Here is a 25,092-nt window from a genome sequence, read left to right on the forward strand (position 1 = left end):
ATCATGAAGACACTGTTTTACATTTGGATGCAGTGAGCTAACTAAAAAGCTACCTGAATCAAAATAAATTTTATGAATAATAAGTGAAAGTATACATAACATATAACAATACTTATTTATATAACATTTCTATAGACATACTCATGAGGGTCAGAGTTTTTTGTTTTGCTCTTCCCTTTTTGTTGTGTCAGTAATTTCATAGGGATTCTTTTCCTTCTCCATCTTCTCTTGAAGTATCACTTCAGCCCCTAGTTATTTCATCCTACTACATTCTTATCCATTTTACTCAGAATAAATTATAGTTTGAAAGAAGGTAGAATTTAAAAGACGAAAGCTTCCAGCAAAGTTTTTTACCTAAAGAAGGTTATGTATGTTATCCATGAATGGTGAGAGTATGGGTGTAGTTCCGTTTCTCTTCATAATGCATGTGTTGCTTTTGTAATCAAGGAAAAGAGTTTTAAATACTGACATGGTGACATGATGGAGAAAAAAAAATTATCATAACAAATGTTCAACTTCAAAAGATGGTTGGTTACGTATCAGAGGACCCTGGTCTGGGATCTTCCTCTTGCCTTCCACCGTTACTCTGGCTTACAACCCAACTTAGACATGAATACACAAATTCATCAGCTTTATTAAACGGAATGTGACAAATTGGACGATGGAAGGCAGGGGCCAGTAAAACCTAAAAGTTGCATATCAGGTACTTAGAAAAGATAATAAATATATTCTGGGCTCTACAAATTAAATTATATTATACCAAAATGCTCAGTTTTTTTAATGAGATGCAAATTAAATCAGCACCAATTGGAGAATACAAATACCCTTACTCCTCAATCTACACATAGATTATTAAATAATCTAATATTTTAACATCACATTATTTTCATATTATTTTTAAAAAGTCCTTGTTCCATAAGACAATTATCACTCTGATATTTGCCCAGCTTTCCTCTACCTTATACTAATCAAATAAATAAGATAAACCAACATTTTAAAAAATATAATTTTCAACGTTTAATTTTACTTTTCTTAGCACTAAACTTGAAATTGATAAACTCAGTGGTTGCAAAACCTTATTCATATCACTTAGCTCATTTTTGTCTACTTTAAATGAAGCTGGATTTCACAGACACTTAGAGCTAGTACCTTACCTCCCTCAACCCCATTCCAACCCCACTCCAGGTTTAATTATAGGCTACACATGCCCACTATCAAAAAAAGCTTCTCAACACTGTTAACCATTTTCTTGACATTTCCAAGTACACATGCTTCTATTTCTACAGTAAGAAAAGACAATGTTTCCCTAATCACTTAACCAATTTCCTAACAAACAACACATTTCCATTACATGTGCGACAGAAAACTATAAACGCCTCTCAATACTTTTCCTGTATTCTTACTCTAATGTATTTAATGTTCTCACAGATTATTTTTCTTATGACAGATTATCATAATTTATAAAATCTGACAATTCTTAGTACATTTTTAACATCCATTGCTGAGATTCTATTTATCTTCATTAATATTTAAAATATTTATTTATTTAAATTAGATAGACAAAATATATGTAGCAAACGTTTATAAAGCTCTTAAGACAGCAACAAACTACTTTCATCACATAAAAACATAAATTGAGTTTCATGTTTATCACTCAATAAAGTTCATTTTTATTCATTTAATCCAGCTTCTCAATCCGCCAAAACAATTTTAACAGATACCATGTTAGATGGTAGATGGTATTTGTTATCCTGATCTTAAAGTTCACGGAATGTGCTTTGGATGAAAATAAAACAGTTTTAACACCACCATGTAAAAAAGTCATGCAGTGAGGTCAACTCAAATCAGTGACTAAGCAATCTAAATACATCTATCAGTTTTCTCATCTAAATGGTATACAATTTAAGAACTATATTGCATGTTCAAGGAATAGTTTCTTGCCACAAAGAACTGTTAGTAGAACAATCTTGTGCTAGAAAAGGATTTTTTTAATTTAATGTAACATAACAATTACCACTGACAAGTCTGTTAAGTTGAAATATAAACAAAGTATGACTTAATGAGAATATACAAGAGATTTCACAAAATGTTTATATTAACAAAAACAAAATCATAAGTATTAACATCTCTGAATATATTTTCATATACCATACCTATGGTTAATGATACTAAATTAACATCCAAAGATATTAAATTTTAATTTGCATAACAATTTTTACAAATGCCTACATAAGCATACCTACATAAGCTATTTTGTTTTTAAATACACATAATCATTTGGAGATATCTGAAAGGGAGAACATACCCTTTAATACATATTAAAATATTTCTTATTTCAGTCACAAGAAATAAGTTGTTTGAGTGGCACAAGTGAACTTTGGTATTTTCCAACTCAAAATTAAGTTCGGGTTTACTCTTCCTGAAAATAAAAGGGGTAACAGTCTCCAACTCATTTTATGAGACCAACGTTACCCTGATTTAAAAAAGAAAAAAATGACAAACATTCTACAAGAAAACCTAACTACAGTGCGATCTCCCTTAGGAAGACAAATAACAAAATATCTGTAACCAAATCCTATCAAACTCACAAACAGAAATATAAACAGATAATGACAAAATGGGATTTATCTCAGAATTCAAGGTTGCTTTATCATAAAAATATCAGGGTATTTTACCAGATTAATAGATTAATATAAAAAGCATAAAATAATCTCAACTTAATATTCATTCAAAAATAACTCTCAGCAAACTGGGAGTTGAAGGGAATTTCCTCAGCCTAATAAAAGGCAGCCAGAAAGAAACTATAGCTAACATCATACTTACTAAGGAAGGACTGAATAATTTCTTTCTAATACAAGAGGGCAAAGATATCCTCTTATTTTTACTTAACACTGTAGGTCCTAATCACTGCAGTAAGGCAAGAAAGATTAATCAAAGGCACACAAATTAGAAAAGAAGTAGTAAAAACTGACTTTATTTACAGACATGACTGTCTATGCAGAAAATTTTTAAGAGCTTACCAAAAATCAAATAAATAAAGCTATTAGTAATAGTGCAGTTGGTAACATTGCAATGTTACAAGGTCAAAATATAAAAAGTGAATCATACTGCAAAACTAGTCATATTGTATTTCAATACTAGCATTGCTAATATTGCATTGCTAGCATCACAAAAGCATAAAATATCACTTAAGATAGGTATTAAATATATAATGAGAATAAACTTAACAAAAAATATATGCAAGAATTGTGCACTAAAAACTACAAGACACTGGTAAGAGAAATTAAAGACCTAAGTAAAGAAAGAGAGATATCACGTACTTGGATCATAACATCCAATATTGTTTAATATATTAATTTTCTTAAAACAGATCTAAAGAGTCAATGCAGCTCCAATCAAAATTCCAGTAGGCTTTTAAAAATTTATATGAAAATGTAGAGGACATAAAGTAGCCAAAACAATTTTGAAACACAAGAGAAAGTGGGAGGACTTATATATTTCTTAACTGTAAGACTATAACGCTACAATAAGGAAAATAATATTTTTATTATTGCAGCTTTATAGTCTTACAGTTAAGACATATTTTATATATTTTATATAATATTTATATTTTTTATAATTTTTATTATATAAAAAATAACATTATTTCCTTACAATAAGGAAAATATTTCCTTTCCATTATTTTAATTACTATCTTTATTATAAAGTAATTACTAATTACTACTTTATAATAAAGATAGTAATTAAAATAATGGAATGGAAATAAACCCACACATACATATGGTCAATTGATTTTTCAGTGAAAACGCTAAGGTAGTTAAATGGAAAGTTATTGTCTTTTTCAACAAATGGATCTGGAACAATCATATACCCATTTGGAAAGATAAGACACCTCATATTATATATAATAATTAACTCAAAATATATCAGAAACCCAGAAATGAGATTATAAGCTACTAGAAGAATACAAAAGGCAATCTAAATGATACTCAGTTAGATAATAATCTTTAACACTCCACAAAAAGCACAAAGACAAAAAATCAATAAATTGGGTTTCATCAAAACTAAGGACTTATTCTTTGAAAAGGCACACTTAAGAAAATGAAAGCACAAGCACACAGACTTGGAAAAAAAAATTTGGAAAACATATTTCTGATCAAGGACTTGTATTCAGAATATGTAAATACATACACAGAACTCAGTAAGGAGGAGACAAAAAACTGTTTTTTAAAAAATAGGGGCTGGGCAATGAGGCTCATGCTTATAATCCCAATACTTTGGTAGGTCAAGGCAGGAGGACTGCTTGAGCCTAAGAGTTCAAGACCAGCTTGGGCAACATAGGGAGTCCCCAGTATCTACAAAACTTTAAAAAATTAGCCGAGCATAGAGGTACATGCCTATGGTTCCAGCTACTCAGGAGGATGAGGTGAGAGGATTGTTTGGGCCTGGGAAGTCAAGGCTGCAATGAGCTGTGATCATGACACTGAACTCCTGCCTACATAAATAAAAATAAAACTAAAAAAATAGGGAAATGGTTTGGACACTTTATACAAGAATATATGCAAATAACTAAAAACACATGAAAAAATGCTCAAAAAATTAATCATTTTAGGGAAATACAAAGTAATGCAATTGTAATGAGTTAACATTACACCTTCATTAGAACGACAGCTAAAATAAAAAGTACTGCTAACACCAAGTGTTGACGAGGATGTAGTGCAACTGGTAGGAATGCAAAACGGTATGGCCACTTTGGAAAAGAGTTTGGCAGTTACTTATAAAAATTAAAACACACCCTTAACATATGACTCAGCAACTGCCTTGTACACATTTATTTGAGTAAAATAAAAACATATGTCCATAAAAACACTTACACTGCATAACACTCTGTCTGCATAACTGCCTTATTCATAATAGCTAAACCCTGAAAAGAAAAATTCCACCAAATAGTAAACAGAATAAACAAATTGTGGTATAGCCACACAGTGAACTACTGTACTGCTAAGCAATAAATGGAACAAACTACTGATACATGCTCAGGTAAAATCTAAAAGAGGCCACGTACAAAAACTACATACTGCATGACTGCATTTATATAAAATTCTAGAAACAGCAAAACTGTAGTAATAATAAAGCAGATCTGTGGCTGCCAGAAGCAAAGAGATGGGGCAAAGGACTGACTACAAAGGAGCAGAAACAAACTTTTGGGGGTGATGGAAATGATCCATACTTGATTGTACTGATAGAACACAACTGTATTCATCTGCCAAAACTCATCAAATTGTACACTTAAAACTGGTGAATTATACTGTAAGTAAATTACATTCCAATAAAGATGATAGTAAAAATAAAAGCAATTAAACATATGTTGAAGACTTTTACACTGGTGGGAATATTTGATAACTTACCCATCCAAGATGTTAGATTTGGATGGCTTAAACATTCCCAACTTGTTAGACTTGAACAGTTCCAGCTTGTTAAATTTGAACAGGTAAAAATGTAAATACCAAAAAAAAATTCTAAAGGTATCGGTGAAAAATAAGTGTCTCTCTTACCCTTATGATTTCTATGCCTTTTTACACTTCATTTATATTCACAAGGAAACAATACTGGTATATAAGGATTTGTTACTTATTAAAGCATCTATATTTTAAAGGGGTGCTTTATTAAAATAGAAGACTCACTAATTAATAATAATATGCAGGTCATTCTTCTCCAGAGGGGTACCTTCCCCAAAGCCCTTACAATCTGAATTCTTTACCCCTACAAATCAGTATCAGTAGTCTAATAGCAATTTATTATCTCACTTCTAACAATCTACCAATCCTTGTTCTATTAATCTTGTGGCAAACATAAACCATTTCTTATCATATGTTAATCTGTTTTTCTTTTTTATTTTTTTGAAACAGAGTCTGACTCCATTGCCCAGGCTGGAGTGCAGTGGCAAGATCTCAGCTCACTGCAACCTCCGCCTCCCAGGTTCAAGTGATTCACCTGCCTCAACCTCCTGAGCAGCTGGGATTACAGGCATGCCCAACCAAGCCCAGCTATATTTTTGTTTATTTATCTATTTTTAGTGGAGACAGGGTCTCACCATGTTGGCCAGCCTGGTCTTGAACTTCTGATCTTATGTAATCCACCTGCCTCGGCCTCCCAATTTGCTAGGATTACAAACGTGAGCCACCACACCCAGCCCATATGTTAATCTGGATTATTACAAGTCCAATGTAAATATCCTTAAAGAGTGACTACAAAAATCAAAGCTATTATTCTTGTTCTGCAGAAGTTTACGGTATGCAGAGAAGAGAAGGTATACCAAAAGGACATTTTTATGAATAATACAAGATACTATATACTCAAAATAGAGTGGTGAGTGGTAAAGATAGTAAATATTGCTATGGTGGAAAAAAGCAAAAGCAAAAGTGGACTCAAAGGAGATGCGGGGACTTGCCTATTCCTAAAAAACAGGGTTTGAAAAAAAAAGTGAAGGGCAATTTCTTACCAGGGCAAAGAAGAGGAGAATGATGTAGCTGTGATGATGTGAACAACATTTTCAGTGGTCAGAGTAGAGACAACATATTTGAGTTGGCAAATTAGAGAGAAATACAAGATTGGAAGTATAGAATTTATTCAAACAGCATTTATTAAGTACCTATTATATGCCAGGCACAATATAGAAATGAGCAGTTTGGAAAGAAAATCCAAACTAAGACATTTTGCCTTTTTACTCTGTAGCGGGAAAACAGAATTCTAACGAACTGATGGCAATTTCGTACAACATTATTTCAATCAATCTTGGCAACAAATGATTTTAGATAATAGAAAAACAGAGTCTCAGGAAGGTATATGTACATGCTTAAGGTCATATAGCCGAAACCAAAGCAAAAATCCCACATCTTCCTATTCCTAGCTCCATGCTCCTTGTCTTGTTCTACTGGCTATATCCTTTAGTCTTTTTCATTTTCTCAAGCAAACAATAAATTATTAAAGGAAAAAAATGTGATGCAATAAAGGCAATGTTTTAGTCAAATGCATATGGCCAGGTTGTATGGGTTTAATTAAAAGGTAAAGAACATGAAAGGAAGGAAATCTATTAGTATAGCTGACGCAAAAGTAATTGTGGCTTTTGTCAATTACTTTTGCACCAACCTATAGTAACTGTAATAATCTAGGAATTAGTGGTAGCAGTAGGAATGGAAGCCATTGGATAAGAGACTTTGTATAAAAAGATTCACTTAGATGTCTTACTTGAAAATGCCAAGAGATTCAAAGATAACTAGGTGATGATTAGTAGGTAGAGCCACTGATAAAATGTAAATGTCCAGAAATGGTTCTATTTTGTTGAGGAAATCATCTACTACGGTCAAATTATTGCCAAAAGTCAAAGATACTAGATAAAACATTTTACAAGTCTCTGCCCCTAAAACAAAATAATCCAGAGTTTACTATCATCTTTGGATCTTTTATTTACAAATACTTATCATTTTCTATGTAGACTTAAAGTCTAGACACCACCCTCTATCTAACCCCCAGAGGTATTCATACCCATAAAGCCCAGTAAGAGTTTATGCCTACTTCCTAGAAACCACTAAGAGAGAGCTTATATAGCTAAATCTAAAGAATATGTAGTTACTTAATAATTATAAATCAAGACATCCAACAGAAAACTAGTCTTCAAAAGGGGATAACAAAGAGGGTGAGGACCAAAGAAGTAAGAGCTAAGCCCAAGTAAAAGCATAGGTAACCTGGAATGAAAAGAATAGAGGTCAATAATGCTCTCTGCAATGGCCAGTAGAGGCTGCCAGTGTACAGGCACACACAGGGTTTCTCCTCCCTGCCTCCCACAGACACAGAGTTGTCAACAAAATAAGAAATATTTCCATGGTATAATATGAAGCCCAACACTCTAGGCTCATCACAGGGCATCATGCAGCAGCAATCACCAAGGATCCTTCCAACCCTGGCTTCTGTCATGGGAACAAAAGAAAGCCAAAATATTATTTTGAGTATTTTTGAAAAATGATCACATTTAGCCACTGTATGATCAAAAAAACCCACCAATCCTATGTGATTACCTTTCCAGAAATGATACCTCAAGTTTTATAGACATGTAAAAATGGGTATTTTTCCCTGAAAAATAACTCAATTCAGGGCCTTCAAAATCCTTAATTGAATAGATGTATTATTCAGCTTCTTCAAATCAGTGAATCATTTACAGCTGAAGCAAATTTTCACTGAGTACAGAGTCATAATTTGATCTATAATTTGTAAGTATTCTTAAACAACAAATACTAACATGCTTAAAAGGAATTTACTGATATTCAGTAGTCAGGTGAGATTCTGTCCATCTGTGCCCCTCACCCAGAGCCAAAAACACAAAGACACTCAAATACACCAAGTGGCAATCACTTTTTAAAATTCATTTCATGAATCTGCTCTACAATTTTAAGAATTATGTATCTGGCCCTTTTTGAGCTCCACAACACTGCTGTTTCTTGTAGACAGAAACTTTGCTGTCAATCACTGCTCCCTTTTGCCACACAAATATGTGCTGCAGCTTTCACTTGTCACTCCTATTATATGTAATGTAGGCAGCTAAGCACTAAATCAATTTAAGGAACTGCAGGAGTTAAATACATACATTATTATTATGATGACAGAAAAGGCAATGAATGTCTTGCAGCTCCATTTGCTTTCTTTGTTAAGAAAGAAAAAGCTAATTATCTGCAGCTGTCAACCATGAAGACCTAGACCTATTTAAGTCAACATTAGCCTTGGACAACTGAAAACATTTCTCAGATTTTTACCCGATTGTTTTCTTTTTGAAAAAAAGAGAAAAAACACATACTTTCATTACAAAATATTAAACATTCTAAAGGGCAATGTAAAAACAAGTTGAAAAATGTAAAATTAGATACTTGTATCCCTTTTTCCTAACCAATTCATTTAATATATTTTAAAAATGCCTGTCAGTTTTTTGCAATATCCACTCTCTAATTAGTGCAGCCAAAATTTAGAAAAATGCAAAGCATCTCCACATAAATTCATATAAAAAACATTCAAGTGAAAGCCCAGACTAGTGGTTACAATGAAACTATGTTACAGATGATCAAGGGATAAATTCTGTTCATTTATTTAACAAAAAAAGAAAGAAACACATGTCACAAAGTTGAACTGTTGCAAAATGACAGAAAATGCACACTGAATCATGTGCTTCTATGTTCATATATTATTTTCTTTAGCTACCAATCTTCTATTTTCTAGTCTAGTACCATTAGAATCCAGAACTAAATACCTGGTATTGAATTTTCTTTTTTCAAATTTAAGGATCAACTCGGGTATTTTTCCAGGACATCCAATAAAGATGAAAATAGTATTTTCAATAAGTCAAAGATAAACTTAATATATAAACTATGAAATCTCTCAACACTGTGTTTTAAAAAGTACACAAAAGTCATTAGTCTTGACGGTGAACGTAAATTTTCTTTGCATTTGTTTTTACTGGATCAATGATCAAATATTATTTTCCTATTATTTTCTTTAGAAGAGCTCTTCTTCTCATACACTTAAAACTATTTTACAATTTCACATTAAAATACTGTCCAATTTTCAAGTAATTTTTTAAAAACCAATATAGATAAATTCAACCATACAAAAGCAACCAATATAAGAAAAACATGACATGTGACCCAAAAGAATTAGAGTTTTAAAAATTATAGCTCTTGTGTAAGTCCCTAAACCAGCCTTAAAAAGGAAGCCTTTTTAAAGTACATCTGACTCCAAGATGCTGATTTGCCATAAGCCCCCCTGCAATCTTGAGGGATCACTATTATAATCCTCATTCTCTAATTTATTAGAGACAAAAAATAGAAGGTCAAGAATCATTAGTATAAATAACATAAAAATCAAACGTGTCTCAGATCCAAAGAATGATATGTAAAAATGGAGAGCCAGTCATGTTTACGTATAGACATAGACATAGCCTATATGATCAAAACAAACAAAAAACAGAATAGTTATGTGCCCACAAAATACTAAGTAAATTTCCCACTGCCACAAACTAGTAACTGACAGGAGCAAGATTCCATCTCAACTTTTCACAACGAAGCCCAGATTCTTTTCACAGCCCGATTACTACCTTCCAGAGTTCTTCTCTGACATGGCTTTACATTTTCAGAAATCTGTATCTATTGTAATTGAGAGACAGTTGCTATCCTTTACAACTGATGATGCCGGTGACAGTGTTATCCTCCATGCACATAAACAGAGCAGAATTGACAAAAATATTAGGAGGTGATCCTTGTTTTAAAATGACCAGAAGAAGACAGGTAACCTTCAAAGGGTTCTTCTAGCATTCTAACATTCTATGAGTAATTTATTTTATTAAGATGTTTGGGAACAGATAAAAAAAATCTCTGGCTATTTCTTTTCCAACTTTCTGAAATTTGTTCAAGATAATAACTCCTACCCCATCACTATTTTACAAAAATTAAAAATAGCATCTACATTAATATAATTCTCACAACTCTGTGATATTAATTATTTTATACAGATGAGAATATTTGAACTTCAATACTGAAGTTCAAAAAGATTATGGTGCCTTGGCCCAAAGCACCAAATTAGTAAACAGCAGAGCAATTCTAAAGGAAAATCTATCCTACTAACAGCTCAGGATGACATTTACCCTTATTATATTAGATGCTGCCATAATAACAGCATCCATTTGTACATCACTGTACCTTTGTCACCTGTTCCCTAACTTGGTCCTCAGAATAACCTTGCAATAAAACAAGGGAAGTGATATCATTCTGGCACCATTTTACAAATAATTAAGTCTTGGAGAATTTAAATCACTTGCTCAAGGATCCTTACAAAGTAATGGCAACGCCAAGTCTCAAACAGAGGCCTCCTAACTCCAAGTCTAGTGTTTCTTTTGTCACTACATCTGACTGTCAATTACAAGTTTGGCTTCAACATATCTTTGAAACATTTCTATGCCTACTCTGCTTAAACTTATCTAAGTATGAAATTCATTAAGTGTAACTGAGCTCATGAAAGCATTGTGTTTATGCTTATGTGCGGCATAATAACTTATGTTCCCTATATAGAATTGCTTTGAAAATATATTTGTCTAAGACTTTCAAGAAAATTCTCATCCAGATTTTGAATGATCAGGAATAAAGTGGCTAGTGATTAGAAAAATCCTTCTTAAATCCCAGCAAGGAAGAAAAAGGATGCTTAATTTGGGAGTTTGTTGAATTATAAATCAACCTTTTCCTTACATACAATTAACAGGACAGACAGTAGTACTGCCTAGAATTCTGTCTTCAGTTCCTCTGAATCTTTCTACCAAATGCACTGTGATTACTGAATGATCTCATTTAGTAAACAAGCTTCTTGCCCCTTCATTAGGTCCTAATCTAAATTATAGTATAAAGACAAAGCTCTCTACTTGTGACTGACTTTATGATAAACAGCACTGGCTGGCCATGTGGCCTGATGAGGTTCTGGGACACAGAAGGGTCTTTTTTTGGACTTTATCAGTCTTATGGCAGGCAATTTATTTTGAGTCAGAAAAATAAAATATAATCTTAGGCCATCTGGTTCTGTAACACACTGTATTTGTTTAGAAAGGTCACTGTTCTCAAGTTATTGAATGTTATCTCTGGAATTGACAGGAAGAGGGAAGTTTCTGAAAGAAAGCCAAGAATATTAAGGCACCGGATATTAAGGTGTAAAACAGTATTTAAGCAGTATTTAAAAGCTTGGGCTTTCATGCTAAACAGACCACAGTTCAAATCCCAGCTCTATCATTTACTACTTAAGTGACCTTGGGCAAGTCACTATCTTTCTTAATCCAATTTTATCCATCTATAAAATCTAGACAACACAACCTAGTGAGATACTGCAATGAGAAAATTATGCAATACCTATACATCACTAGCTCATAGTTACTCAAAATTTACATAATAATTTTCAGTATAATTATTCTAATTTTTGTTTTGCCTTAAACCAAAATTTTCATTACTTTTATAAACACTTCTCCAGACAGCAAAGTGTAATTCCAATATAGAAGCACAATTTGTGCTATATACAGATTTAGAGCCTATCCCTAACAAACCTTCGATCTACTGTAAGCAATTAAGCAAAATTCATTCCTTTGTTAAAATCAGATATGTAGCAGTTATTATTTTGTCAGTGAAATGATTGAGTTACTGTGTCAGTGAAGAATGAATACTAGGCAATATCAATATCTGAACAACTAGGGGGACTAATACTGCTGTTTTATTGCACAACTGTTACAGTATCCTGATGTTGCTATGCAAGTTATTTTCTGCACATGATGTAGTTTACTATTAATGTTGCATAGCAGTACTATGATCCAACTACTGCAATAACAAGATGATCCAGAGTTGACTTAGGCTATTTAGGCCCTTTCCTTTTGTGAGATTAGCAATGTGGTTTAAAATATACTAATAATTAAAACACACATAGAAAAGTAGCTCAATCAAAACTTCATCTAGAATGTTGCTGAGAAGCCACATATTCGATTCAGCAGGTCAGAGTCTGGACTGACTTATACAACCCTTTAAGAATCTTAATGGTAGGCAAACACTTCATCTGCGGAATGATCCCCACACATAAGTGGATTTCCCAAAATCAAAGTAGGCACTATAAGCCAGGGCAAAAGCTGCAGTCTTAGGCTAGGGAAGAATATTTCCATCTGTTTTCCACTTCAAGTATTAGCTGCTACAGAGTTTCCCCTTTGGTGTTATAATAATAGGCACATATTTTTCATATGAACTACTGGGTTCTCTTTATTTCTCCACAATACTGACCTAAGAGATCTGAATATCATTAAAAACAAATTTCTAACTCTGACGTCTAGCCAAGAAAACTACCTACAGACTAACAAAAGTCTAAAACATGCATCCTGAATTAGGGGTTATAAAGATAAATGGATCCAAGAAATTTATAAGCCTATACAGAATAATACACATGAGAAGCTCTCTTGATCAAGCTTCACTTACCCAGCTTGCTATGTAAACCCACATTGTTCATTTTCTCTCCAACCATACTGACAGATACCCACAGCATACTGAAAACTCACAGCCTGCAGGATTCTCTCTAGCATGCCCCTCAACACTTCTGCTCCCAACTGCTGAGCTGTATTCACCCAGAACAGTTTTTGTTCTAAAACTTCAATAGGGGAGTTTCATTGTTATTGTAATTAGCTAATTTAATTAAATATCACATAAACTATGAAAGCAAAAATAAAAGGTCCTGTATCTTTAAAAACAAAGTCAAATGCACTGAAAAGACTTGATAAAGGCAAGTCACTACAAAACACTCCTGTTGAAATAGGCAAAGATACGAGAAACATTTATAAAATTGAGTAAAATAATAAAATATAGAATGTTTCTCAAAATGTAGCATCGAAGTCAAGCATAGACTGCAGAGCGCCACCTTCCATAGTTTCTGATTCAGTAGGTCTAGAATAAAAGCAAAGAATTTGCAAGCTACAAAATTTCCATGATGCTGAGGCTGCTAGGCTGGGAACCACACTTTGAGAACCACTGCTCTGCAACTGTTTCAGTTTTTAAACTAGATTAAAGAAATAGGCCGGGTGCGGTGGCTCACACCTGTAATCCCAGCACTTTGGGAGGCCGAAGCGGGTGGATCACGAGGTCAAGAGATCAAGACCATCCTAGTCAACATGGTGAAACCCCATCTCTACTAAAAATACAAAAAAAAAAAAAAAATCAGCTGGGCATGGTGGTGCGTGCCCCTGTAATCCCAGCTACTCAGGAGGCTGAGGCAGGAGAATTGCCTGAACCCAGGAGGCAGAGGTTGCGGTGAGCCGAGATCGCGCCATTGCACTCCAGCCTGGGTAACAAGAGTGAAACTCCGTCTCAAAAAAAAAAAAAAAAAAGAAAAAAAAGAAATATGGCATAAACTGGATACGATTTGCTATAGATGCAGATTTATATAAGACTTGCAGTTCCAATCAGCAAACCTATATTGAAAAAAAGGCCCTTGGTCCTACTCACAAAAACAGCCTATTTATACGTTTTATATATTTTAAGTTAAAATGTTACTGAGAATTATGCCACACTTTTTATGACCTACTGTTTTAACTGACTTTTTCTATTAATAGTCAAACTATGAGAACCAATTTCATCAGAAGAGATCCCTTGTCAAATACAGACCATGGAAGTACTACTGAAGTTTGAAAGTTCTTTTACCTTCATCACTTGCAAGGAGGAATCTCCGTGATTGCCTTGTTGGTAGTAAGACTTCCCCAAAACACAAACTCACAGAAGCTCATAATATCAATGACTTTTAAAATAAAAGTCAAAAGGTTTAATATCACTATCTCCAACTTATAGATGAGATTACTGACTCAGAAGAAACATATCTAAAGGTAAGTCAGCCAAGAAGTGGCAGTCAAGACTCTGAATACAGATTTGTCTCCAAATACAGTGTTGATTTTCCCCAATCACAAAATACTGCAGTGTAATCTTTAAAAGAGTCAAAGACAGGTTTGCAACAATATACCATTAGAACTCTAATCAATCTAAACGTCTGCAAAACAGAAAATGACCCAAATGGCAGCCAGGTATGGTGCCTCATACCTGTAATCCCAGCACTTTGGGAGGCCAAGGAGGGAGAATCACTTGAGGCAAAGAGTTGAAGACCAACCCAGGGAACACAGGTAGGTCCCATCTTCACAAAAAGTAAAACATTAGCTCGTGTGGTGATATATGTCTATAGTCGTAGCTACTTGGGAGGCTGATGCAGGAAGATTGCTTGAGCCCACAAGATCATCAAGACTGCAGTGAGCTGTAATTGTGCCACTGCACTACAGCCTGGGCAACAGAGTGAGGGGAAAAAAAGGAAGAATGGAAGGAAGGAAGGAAGAGGGAGGGGGCAGGGGGGAGGGGGACAGGGAGGGAAAATTGCCAAGGGTAAACAATTATGATAACTGGATGATATCAAGATGCTATCTTCATCTTGAACATAGTCATAAACATCATCTAGAGCTTAACTTATTAAGTGGTGAGAAGGATCATCAAATATAGAGCACTGGAAGGCAGCTAGTTTACCAGCATTGATGCAAAGTTTAGTATATATAGGCTCCTTGAAAACAGAGGAAGAGATGAGGCAGCACAGTGACAGCAGTCACCGTTAAGACGATGCCATTAAACCAAGTTTATCATTTTAGAAACTAGAGGCAGAGACAAATGGCACCTTAAATCTGCCCTATAAGGTAGTGATACACTCATGGTTTATTATAAATTCCAGAAGAGAACCATACCTGTAAAACTATGAAGGAATCCATCTTTATATCTCATAAACCTATCAACACAACTTTATAATAATTGCTGTATTCAGTTGTGTTTTAAATAATTGGAGAAAAATGTTACAAACCAAAATGCATTTATATGTATTTTTAGACATGCGTTTCATAATGCCTGTTTATAGTTACTTTTAAACATTCCTCTTTATTTCTTCACACCGATTAAAATTTACCATCAAGTGTCCTTTCATTTCAACCTGAAGGACTTCCTTTAATACTTCTTAGAGTTTATGAGAATTCTTTCAGTTTCTGTTTATTTGAAAATTTCACTTTGTTTTGAAAAAGAGTTTAGCTAAACAGAGAATTACTTGTTGACAGTCTTTTCTTTCAATGTTGAATATGTCTTCTAGCCTCCAGGGTTTCTCATAACTCAGCTATTAAGCCTGTTGATGATGCCTTGCAACAAGTCATTTTTCTCCTGCTGCATTCAAGATTTTTCTTTAAATTCAACTATGATGAGTCTAGGTGTGAATCACTTTGGGTTTATTCAACTTGGATTACAATGAGTTTCTCAAATGTGTAGTACAGAGTATTATTTTTCATCAAGTTTGGGACATTTTCTGTCATTATTTTTAAGAAATATTTTTCCGCCTCTTTCTCTTCTTCTGGGAATCCTATCATGCCCATGTTGGTACAACAATTGATGGAGCCACATAAGTCTTTTGGGGCCCTGTTCATTTTTCTTCCTGATCCTCACACTGAATAATCTCTATTGACCTAACTTCGAGTTAAAAGATTCCTTCATTTGTCAATTTATATCTGTTGTTAAGCTCCTCTAGTGAATTTTTCATTTCAGTTATTATAAACTCCAGAATTTCCTTGTTTTTTAATAATTTCTATCTTTACTGATATTCTTTCTCTGGTGATACTTCCCTTTAATCCTTTAGACATAGTTTCATTTAGTTCTTTGAATGTATTTATAATAGCTAACTTTAAGATTATTAAGTCTGAAATCTAGGCTTCCACAGGGTCATTTTTTTGTTAGCTAGCTTTTTTTTCTTTTTTTTTTTTTTATGTTTTGTCTTTCCACGTATGGCGCTTATTTCCTGTTTCTTTGCATTTCTCAATTTTTGTTGAAAAAATTACTTTAGGTAATATATTTTGACAACTCATAACAGATTGCTCCATACTTTTCCCCTAAATTTTTTAATCAACAGTGTGTTACTTTTCTTGATGTTGTTTATTTAGTGCTTTCATGAACTAATTTTACAGACCCTGTATTCCCTGTAGTGTGTGGCCACTGAGTTCTCTGCCAGAATTTTTTTTTTTTTTTTTTTTTGTTTTTATTTGTAAGCCTGGCTTCCTAGAAGTCACTCCTGGACCAGTATCATGTAGTAGTGAAGCAATGATCTTTTAGAAGATTTCCTTAAATGCCTTGACTATATGTCTTCCACCCTTTGCAAAGAAATCTTCATAAGAAGTCATACCTTCAAGCTTCCGGCAGCTTACAAATAGCACTGATTTTTACTTTCTCCTTACACAGTGCCTCAAGATCAGTCAGAGGTGACATTCTCCTTCCCCAGATCATTTCTGGGCATGTGTACAGACTTGCACATGGTACAGCCTTTTAAATACCCAGGAATATGCCAGAGCTTTCCCAAGTTCCCTATAGTTGGCTAGTTCTCCAGAATTTCCTTTCAAATTCCTGGCCTCAACTGAAATCACAGCCTTAGGCAGTTGACATCTTGCCAACAGTTTGCTATTGTTTCAGTAACACCCTGGGGGTAAGCTTTTTCTTCCCCCCAACTAAGCTAAGTTCAGAGTCAAATCAAATATCCAATCACTCTCTCACTTTTCCCAGGGAGCTGCAATTTGAGACAAAATATTAACTATGCACTGGGGATGGTGCCTTTAACGGCCCTCCAAAAGTGGTCAGCGCTCTCCATTTTCTGGAATGCTGCCAGCTTTTGGATACACCTCTAAGCTGGAGAAAGAGATGAGAATAATCCCAAATTAAAATATCACCAACCCCACTGGTCTTCCCAAAACTCATTAGTTTTCTCTTGGACAGATGATTTTCAATTCATACTCTTGCTTAATTGCCAGAACTCTAAAATGCAGATTTTCATTATTTTACCCATATTTTTGCCGTTTTATAAGGAGAGCAAGTCCTCACTCCACCATTCTTGAAGTTGATCAAGTTCTGTAATATTCTGAATCTAAAATTTTCATGACAAAAATATTTTAACCAAAAAAAAAATCTCACTTAGTTTGATTTTTTTTAAAAATATACTTAAAATTTTTAGATTACTGATTCCTATCTCTAATAGAAACTTACAAAAAAATCCATATTTCAATACTTAAATGAGAGTGAAACTGATCTGTGAGACAGGAAAAAATAGCTGCATGAACAATTTATCACATCTTTCCTGTTAACTAATACGTGAATGATCAAAAACAAAGGTGATTCTTGGTCTCAGAGCCTCTCTCAGCCCTAAATGGCCTCTCAAATCTTTTGAGAACAACAGAATAAGTAAAAGTCGGGGGAAAACCTAGTCCATCTTGTCTTACTTGGCTGATGGAGGCCAAAACCAACTAAATTCTGATAGTAAAAGATTTTTTAAAAACCACAGAAAACTGGAAGTGGGAAACGACAGAAAAGAAGAATCAGACCCTTGACATAAGAGGCAACCCTATCTCTTGAGATTTCTCTGAAGATGCTCAGTACAGAGAGATTGAGTATACCTCAGATTCACCCAAGTATTGGCCAAAATCATGGGCTTCTGGAAGAGAAAAGAGTTCTTCATTACTATTCCTTTTTTGTTAGTTGGTATTGGCAAGCCAAAGAAAGACCAAAACTATCAAGGTAGGCCAAAAAACATCTTTTAGCAAAGCTTTTATTTTCAAGAATATTGTTGCATATTCCTTTTGCTTTTGTACTGTTGTTTAAGAACCCACCCCAAAACTTACTGGCACCAAACAACCACCATTTTATTTGGCTGTAATTCTGCAATCTGAGCAGGGCTCAGCTAGGCAGTTCTTAGACTCGTCTTGCTAGTGACCGACCATTCATACTACTGCTTTCAGCCAGCAGGTGAGAAATGAGCTCACCCAAGATTCTACGTTGGTTGAGCATCTCCCTCCATGTAATCTCAGAAATTCTCCTTCTCCATGTGGCCTCTTTTCTACTGGGTCTCTCTAGGAGATTCCTTACATGATGATCCTGTCTCTCAAAAATACAAAGGCCTAAGTTCTCAAGCCTTTTTGCACCCAGACCTGGAACAGCTTTAATTCCTTTGCATTCTCTTTGTTAAAACAAGGTACAGGCCCAACCCAAACTGAAAGAAAAGTGACTTCACAAGGGCATGAATGCCATCAATGTAACAGACAACTAAAACATTCAGACCAATGTTCAGATGACTGGAATGGGAGCAACCACAAGAAACTATAAAATGGCTAAAGCTAAATGAAGACTGGGCAATTATAGTCAGATTCTATTCTCTGCTCCTTCCCACAATGAGAGTCAAACTAGGTTCACTGGGAATGTTAATTTTGTTTTTTTTTTTTTTTTGGAGACAGAGTCTTGCTCTGTCACCAGGCTGGAGTGCAGTGGCCCATCTCGGCTCACTGCAACCTCCGCCTCCCAGGTTGAAGCAATTCTCCTGCCTCAGCCTCCCAAGTAGCTGCGATTACAGGCGCACATCACCAGCCCAGCTAATTTTTGTATTTTTAGTAGAGACTCGGTTTCACCATGTTGGCCAGGATGGTCTTGATCTCTTGACCTCGTGATCCGCCTACCTCCAGGGAATGTTAATTTTAAGTGGAGCCTGTTAATCACTTAAAAGCCATATGACCTTGGAGAAGTCAATTAATCTCTCTAATCTTCAGCTCCTGTATTGTAAAACAGGAAAAATTATACATGCCCTGCCTATCTTAGAGGAATGCTGTACAACAAATAAGACAAGAGCTTTGAAAACTGTAAACTTATACAAATACAAGGAAATATTTTTACCTGACTGACAGGATGGTAAGTATAATCAACCTAGCTAGGCTCCATTCTCCCTATTAATAAAATTATAATAATCATCATTAATTACCCTATATGCTAAATTACTACCACAGCAATAATATTATATATAATAGTGAGCTAAAATTACATTATGTTTTGTTACTATGAATAATAATAACACTAACTACAATTTATTGTTGTCCAATTACATGTCACGCACTGTTAAGTTACTTTGGGTAACCTATAACTTACCCTTACAACAACTCAATAAGGTAGGTATTATCCCTCATTTGCAAACAAAGAAACTGACACTTGGCTACTTTAAGTAACCTGCCCATAGTTACAGAGTTAGTAAATAAAAAATCCATTCTTATATATTATCTAATGTATAAGAGGCACTTGATAAATATTCGTTGGCTAAATTAAAGTACAAATAAGGCCAAGGCTATCTGGCTTTAAAGCAAAATCTTTCAAATATATCAAAGTCACTCTCTCACACAATCCTTATTTTTATATAGAGTTATTAAAACTGTAATCATAGCAAATATATCTAATTAACATGAACAATTTCACCTTCCACATCAACAAAATAGTTTCACATCTGAAAAGTACCTTTGTTTTTTAAAACATCTAATATTTAACCTATTTAATTAGTTATTATTAATTATAATGATGTTATAATGTGGTCACATCAACTGGAATAAAACGCAAAAAAAAAAAGACATTTACATATAAAGTAATCACTAAAACAAAAAGAATCAATCTTTTTAAAAGAAAAAATAGGGGCATTATGGATAACGAATTTATAATATGAAGAGATCTTGAAATTTAAGAGGAGGAAAAGAAACTGAACAACAGAAAAACAGACAGAAGATATAAATGGAAACTCAACAAAAGAAATATGAACAGCGAATGAATTATTTGTATTTGTCTTCAGTTATTGAAGAAATGCAAATAGAAACGGTATTTTTTTCAACTATTCAACTGCCAAAATAAAAAAAAATTTAAAAGACTGATTATACCCAGTGGTCAGAGTAAACAAAGAAACAAAACATTAAAGCATTATTGCTGGGTGTATAAAATGGCACAACATTTCTAGGGAACAATCTGACAGTTGATAAAAATATTCTAAATGTATTCAGCATTTACTCAGCAATTCCATTCCTAGGAATTCATATAAAGAAAATAATTGGAGAGCTACACAAAGATGCACATAGAATAATTAACCGTAAAATGCCAAAATATTGTATAGGATACCACCCAAATGTCTAGGTAGATAATAGTCTAAATACAGGATACATATGTACGATAATAGAAATATAAAATGTTATTCATTACCATAAAAAGATATTTAAGCCGGGTGTGGTGGCTCAAGCCTGTAATCCCAGCACTTTGGGAGGCCGAGGCGGGTGGATCACGAGGTCGAGAGATCGAGAACATCCTGGTCAACATGGTGAAACCCCGTCTCTACTAAAAATACAAAAAACTAGCTGAGCATGGTGGCGCATGCATGTAATCCCAGCTACTCAGGAGGCTGAGGCAGGAGAATTGCCTGAACCCAGGAAGCGGAGGTTGCGGTGAGCCGAGATCGCGCCATTATACTCCAGCCTAGGTAACGAGAGCGAAACTCCGTCTCAAAAAAAAAAAAAAAAGATATTTAAAATATCAGTGTCAAAGTAAAAAAAACAAATGATGTGACACAATTTTCATAATGAAGTACGCGAACTTTCATTTGTAGGAGAAAAGAGAGCATACACACACGAGCAAAAGCACACCCAAGAGTGCCAGAGTGAGCACATATGCACTCACAGAGAGAAATCCTGAGAAGATATGACAGTAATGCTGCAGGCAGCTGTGTAGTCATTTGTGAGCCGAATATACATATTTTTACTTTCTTTGTACGTTTCTGTATTTTCTGAATGCTTCCCATTAAGCATATGTAATTTTTAAAACCGTAACTTATTAAAATTATTTTCATTTGAAATAATGTCAACTGTCATAAGCATGAACAGGTTCTGTGAACTTTGATGTTAATTACTTTTAATATAAAATACTGCCCAAAAAGCAGCTGATATGGATAATGAATGAAGAATTACATTTTATTCCTTTTTCACCGATGGATTCAAAATCATAAAACCCTTATAGTTGTTTCTATTCACATGTATTAGAATTGGGAATTTATTTTAAAACGTCACTTGAAAATGTAACATACATTTAAGTGTTACAAGTTACATTTGGCGTAAGTGTGCCATATTATAAGTCTTTGAATAACCTGCATATGGAAGGGCTTAGAGACTTTGATTCTATAACTGAAAACAATTCAGCATCGTTTGGTATGTCCACTTGGGAGCTCATTAACTTATGCTTATTATTTACACAGTATAATGGGAATTCTCAATTAGCCATGGGTAGACTATCCACAACCAATCTTGCTTTTGAGTTTAGTCACTGTAACAAGAGTATAAGCAGTTTAGCTATTTGCTTCATCGATCTCTCAGCTATTTATTTTGTATAATGCCAGGATTTAGCAAAAAGAAATATTTAAAATCAATTATTCAACTTGGATAGTGGATGGGCAGGCAAGTGGGTAGCTACTACTCTCAGGGCTGAGCCTGAATATCACCCCGATACACCACTAACCTACCCACAAACAGGAGACTTTGGGAAACATTTAGGATCATTTTGGTTGTCACAATGATGAGGGGAGAGGAGTGACTGTAATGCCATTTTGGCCCAGAGATGACAAATATGCCACAATGTGGGGTACCCACCAAGAACTATTCAATCTATAATAACAATAATGTCCCTGTCGAAACAGGTACCATTTTCTTGCTCAATGTTGTATTTCTAGCCTACTGCCTAACATATATTAATTATTTGTTGAATAAAATCAAAATATGCAATTTATGGCACTGAATGAGACACAGATAGTACAAAGGAGGGAAAAGGAGTTACAAAAGAGAAACTAGACAGTTTTCTACCTCTACCTAAGACAGGCCATAGTGGCTGGGCTCTATTATACTTAGGGGAACTCTAAAATCATACACATTGATACCTAAGATAACTTGTAAAAGCACAGTAATTCACACCCAAATCCACATTATAGATATCCAGGTATATGCCTTCCTCAATTAGTAAAGATCAGCAACTGTGTCAACTGAAGACATACATACCAGTGGCAATCTTGCCATGGCAACACTGCAGTTTAGGAGTATGATTTCTGGAGTAAACTGCTGGGTTTAAGAAGTTTACTTTATACATGCTTTATACATGCATTACCTGAATAAATTACTTGATGTCTTAACATACTATTTCTAAACTTGGCAATTTACCTAATGTCTTCTAGTATCAGTCCTCTCACTTACAAAATGGAGTAATGAAACAGGTTCGCCACCCCTACTCTAAATCTATGGGACAGATATATTTCACAATTCAAAATTTGTTGAATTTTATTAAGTAATCCCAAATATATATATAACATCCCACGTGAATATAGGGCAGCAACTTAAAATCATACACACTAATGTTTCTGTAGCCAAAAAAATAATAATAATGTTCCATATATAGGCCATATAATGACCCTTATGTAGCTTCATCTCATTTAGTTCAGGTTTTTCAGCCAAATGAGTTTGCTACAAACACAGAGAAACACTTTCAAAATCTCTGAATTTCAGAAACGAATATAAAAAATCATGGATGTATAGTACCTACTTCCCTTGGAGAAAGCATGTAAAAATTAAATGAGTTTATATAAGGTGCTTACCCCAGTGCCTGGCACACAATTAGCACTTAATAAATGCTAGTTATTGTTATGAAATGTTAGCTAGCTAGTGTATGAAATACAAGACTACACAATGCAGCTAAAGGAGTCAGTAGACTCATAGAGCAGGAGGGGGCCAGGGATGAGTAGTGGTCAGAGGGACCTAAGACAACTACACTAATCAAAATAAAACAAAACGAGAGTTGACTAACCATAAATTGCAAGAAAATAATGTATCTGCCACAACTCTCTAGTAAACATTTACTTCCTTTTGATAAATGGGAGTTTCTCCAGCAGCTAATATCTTAAAGCATTCAATATTTTCTACTTCACATGTAGTTTTCTACTTACAACTCTATATAGCTTTCTTCCTAAAAGCAGAACAAGCTTTTGAAGCTTTTTAATCATGGTAAGACCAAAACTGGTTTCTCCCTAAGGTAATAAAGCAATTAAGTTTTTGTCGCCTACCACAGCATACAGTAAAATTCAGGCGGTTAAATAGTAAACAAAGGCTGGGTGCAGTGGCTCACACCTGTAATCCCAACCCTTTGGCAAGCCAAAGAGGAAGAATCACTTGAGGTCAGGAGTTCAAGACCAGCGTGAGCAACATAGTGAGAGACCCCACCTCCCCATCATCTGGAAAAAAAAGAAAGAAAGAAAGAAAGAAAGCTGGGCATGGTGGCACACCTCTAGTCCTAGCTACTTGGAAGGCTAGGGCAGGAGGCTGAAGCAGGAAGACTGCTGGAGCCAAGGAGTTAAAGGCTTCAGTGAACTATGATGGTATCACTGCACTCCAGCCTGAGCAACAGAGCAAGAGCCTGTCTCAAAACAAAATTAATTGAATTAAATTAACAGTAAATGCAAATTCAAAAAAAATAACTGAACACTATTTCCCCTTGGAATGACTGGAGTTAAATCTACCCCTATATCACCTCCCTGTTCTATTGGTTTTTTTCCTCATCCAATTTACTGGAGAAACTTTTACATTTATATAGGAGATTAATAAAACTATTACTTCTCAAGCACTATTCTGTGCCAGGCACTGGATTACATACTTTTCATATAACCTTTATTTAATTTTCACAAGTCTTTAAGGTAACAATTAATGTCTTCATATTACATAAGAATACTGAATAAGTAAGTGAACCAACAGTCAAACTCAGATTTGACTGACTCAGAAAACCATGAGCTGCTTACACTGGACTACCTTGCCAAAGGATACTGCTTCATTCTCACATTCTTGACTAACTTTTTGCTTCCCTCTGTATTTGTTATCAATTATTTTTAAAGTGTACATAATATGGAATTTGTAATCTCTCTCAAAATAAAAGAATTTTAGCTCTTTCTATAATCCAAAATTTGAAATGAACTTACAATTTTAATCTTAGTTTATCTCCAAAAAACAATTTAAAAGCTCCATAAATTACATGTATCATCCTCAGTTAAAAGAGCATATTCATAAATATATATCATTTCCAAGCATTATATTTCCAAGAAATTAGCATCAGAATTATAATCCAAGAACTTTAAACCTGGTAAAGAATTTAGGAATAATACAGATATTATTTAGATAAATTACTAACCATTCTGGTCATAAAAGATTTTTGTGGAGTATGACCTACCAAATAACCCTCTATGGCCTACTCCAGAACCCAGTGAACTTTTAGAGACTGTCTTCTTCATGATAAATAAAAATCACCCTTGGTAAAAGCTTTCAAGGCAAACATTTATGGCTCTCTTTAACATATTATGCTGCTTTATTGATTTTAGCTGGCAATTTGTAGAGTAAAAAGAAATACAAATAAATCTGAAAACTAATTTTAAGATCTTTCCCTTCCTTTCCTATATTAAATAACTTCCAAGGCTCAAATCCTTTCTCACTGCTCTAAGTACCCATTTTTCCTACCCTTTTCAGTGTCTCTCCAACTGTTTTATGTCAGAATAAACTATGGACAAAATAATCTAACTGTATTAGTCAGAGTGTTTAATTTAGCACTCTAAGAGCTCAATGACCAAGTTAAA

The 25,092-nt window shown here is 34.3% G+C and overlaps 1 protein-coding gene and 1 pseudogene across 6 annotated transcripts in view; one reads left to right on the plus strand and one right to left on the minus strand.

The window, feature by feature from the left end:
- RFX3 (regulatory factor X3) overlaps positions 1 to 25,092 on the minus strand; it is a 294,672-nt gene that overhangs the window by 232,697 nt on the left and 36,883 nt on the right. The gene's annotated exons all lie outside the window — the stretch shown is intronic.
- LOC104652608 (uncharacterized) lies at positions 5,418 to 6,339 on the plus strand (annotated as a pseudogene).

This window comes from Saimiri boliviensis, chromosome 2 (assembly GCF_048565385.1).
Source record: "Saimiri boliviensis isolate mSaiBol1 chromosome 2, mSaiBol1.pri, whole genome shotgun sequence".
NCBI lineage: Eukaryota > Metazoa > Chordata > Mammalia > Primates > Cebidae > Saimiri > Saimiri boliviensis.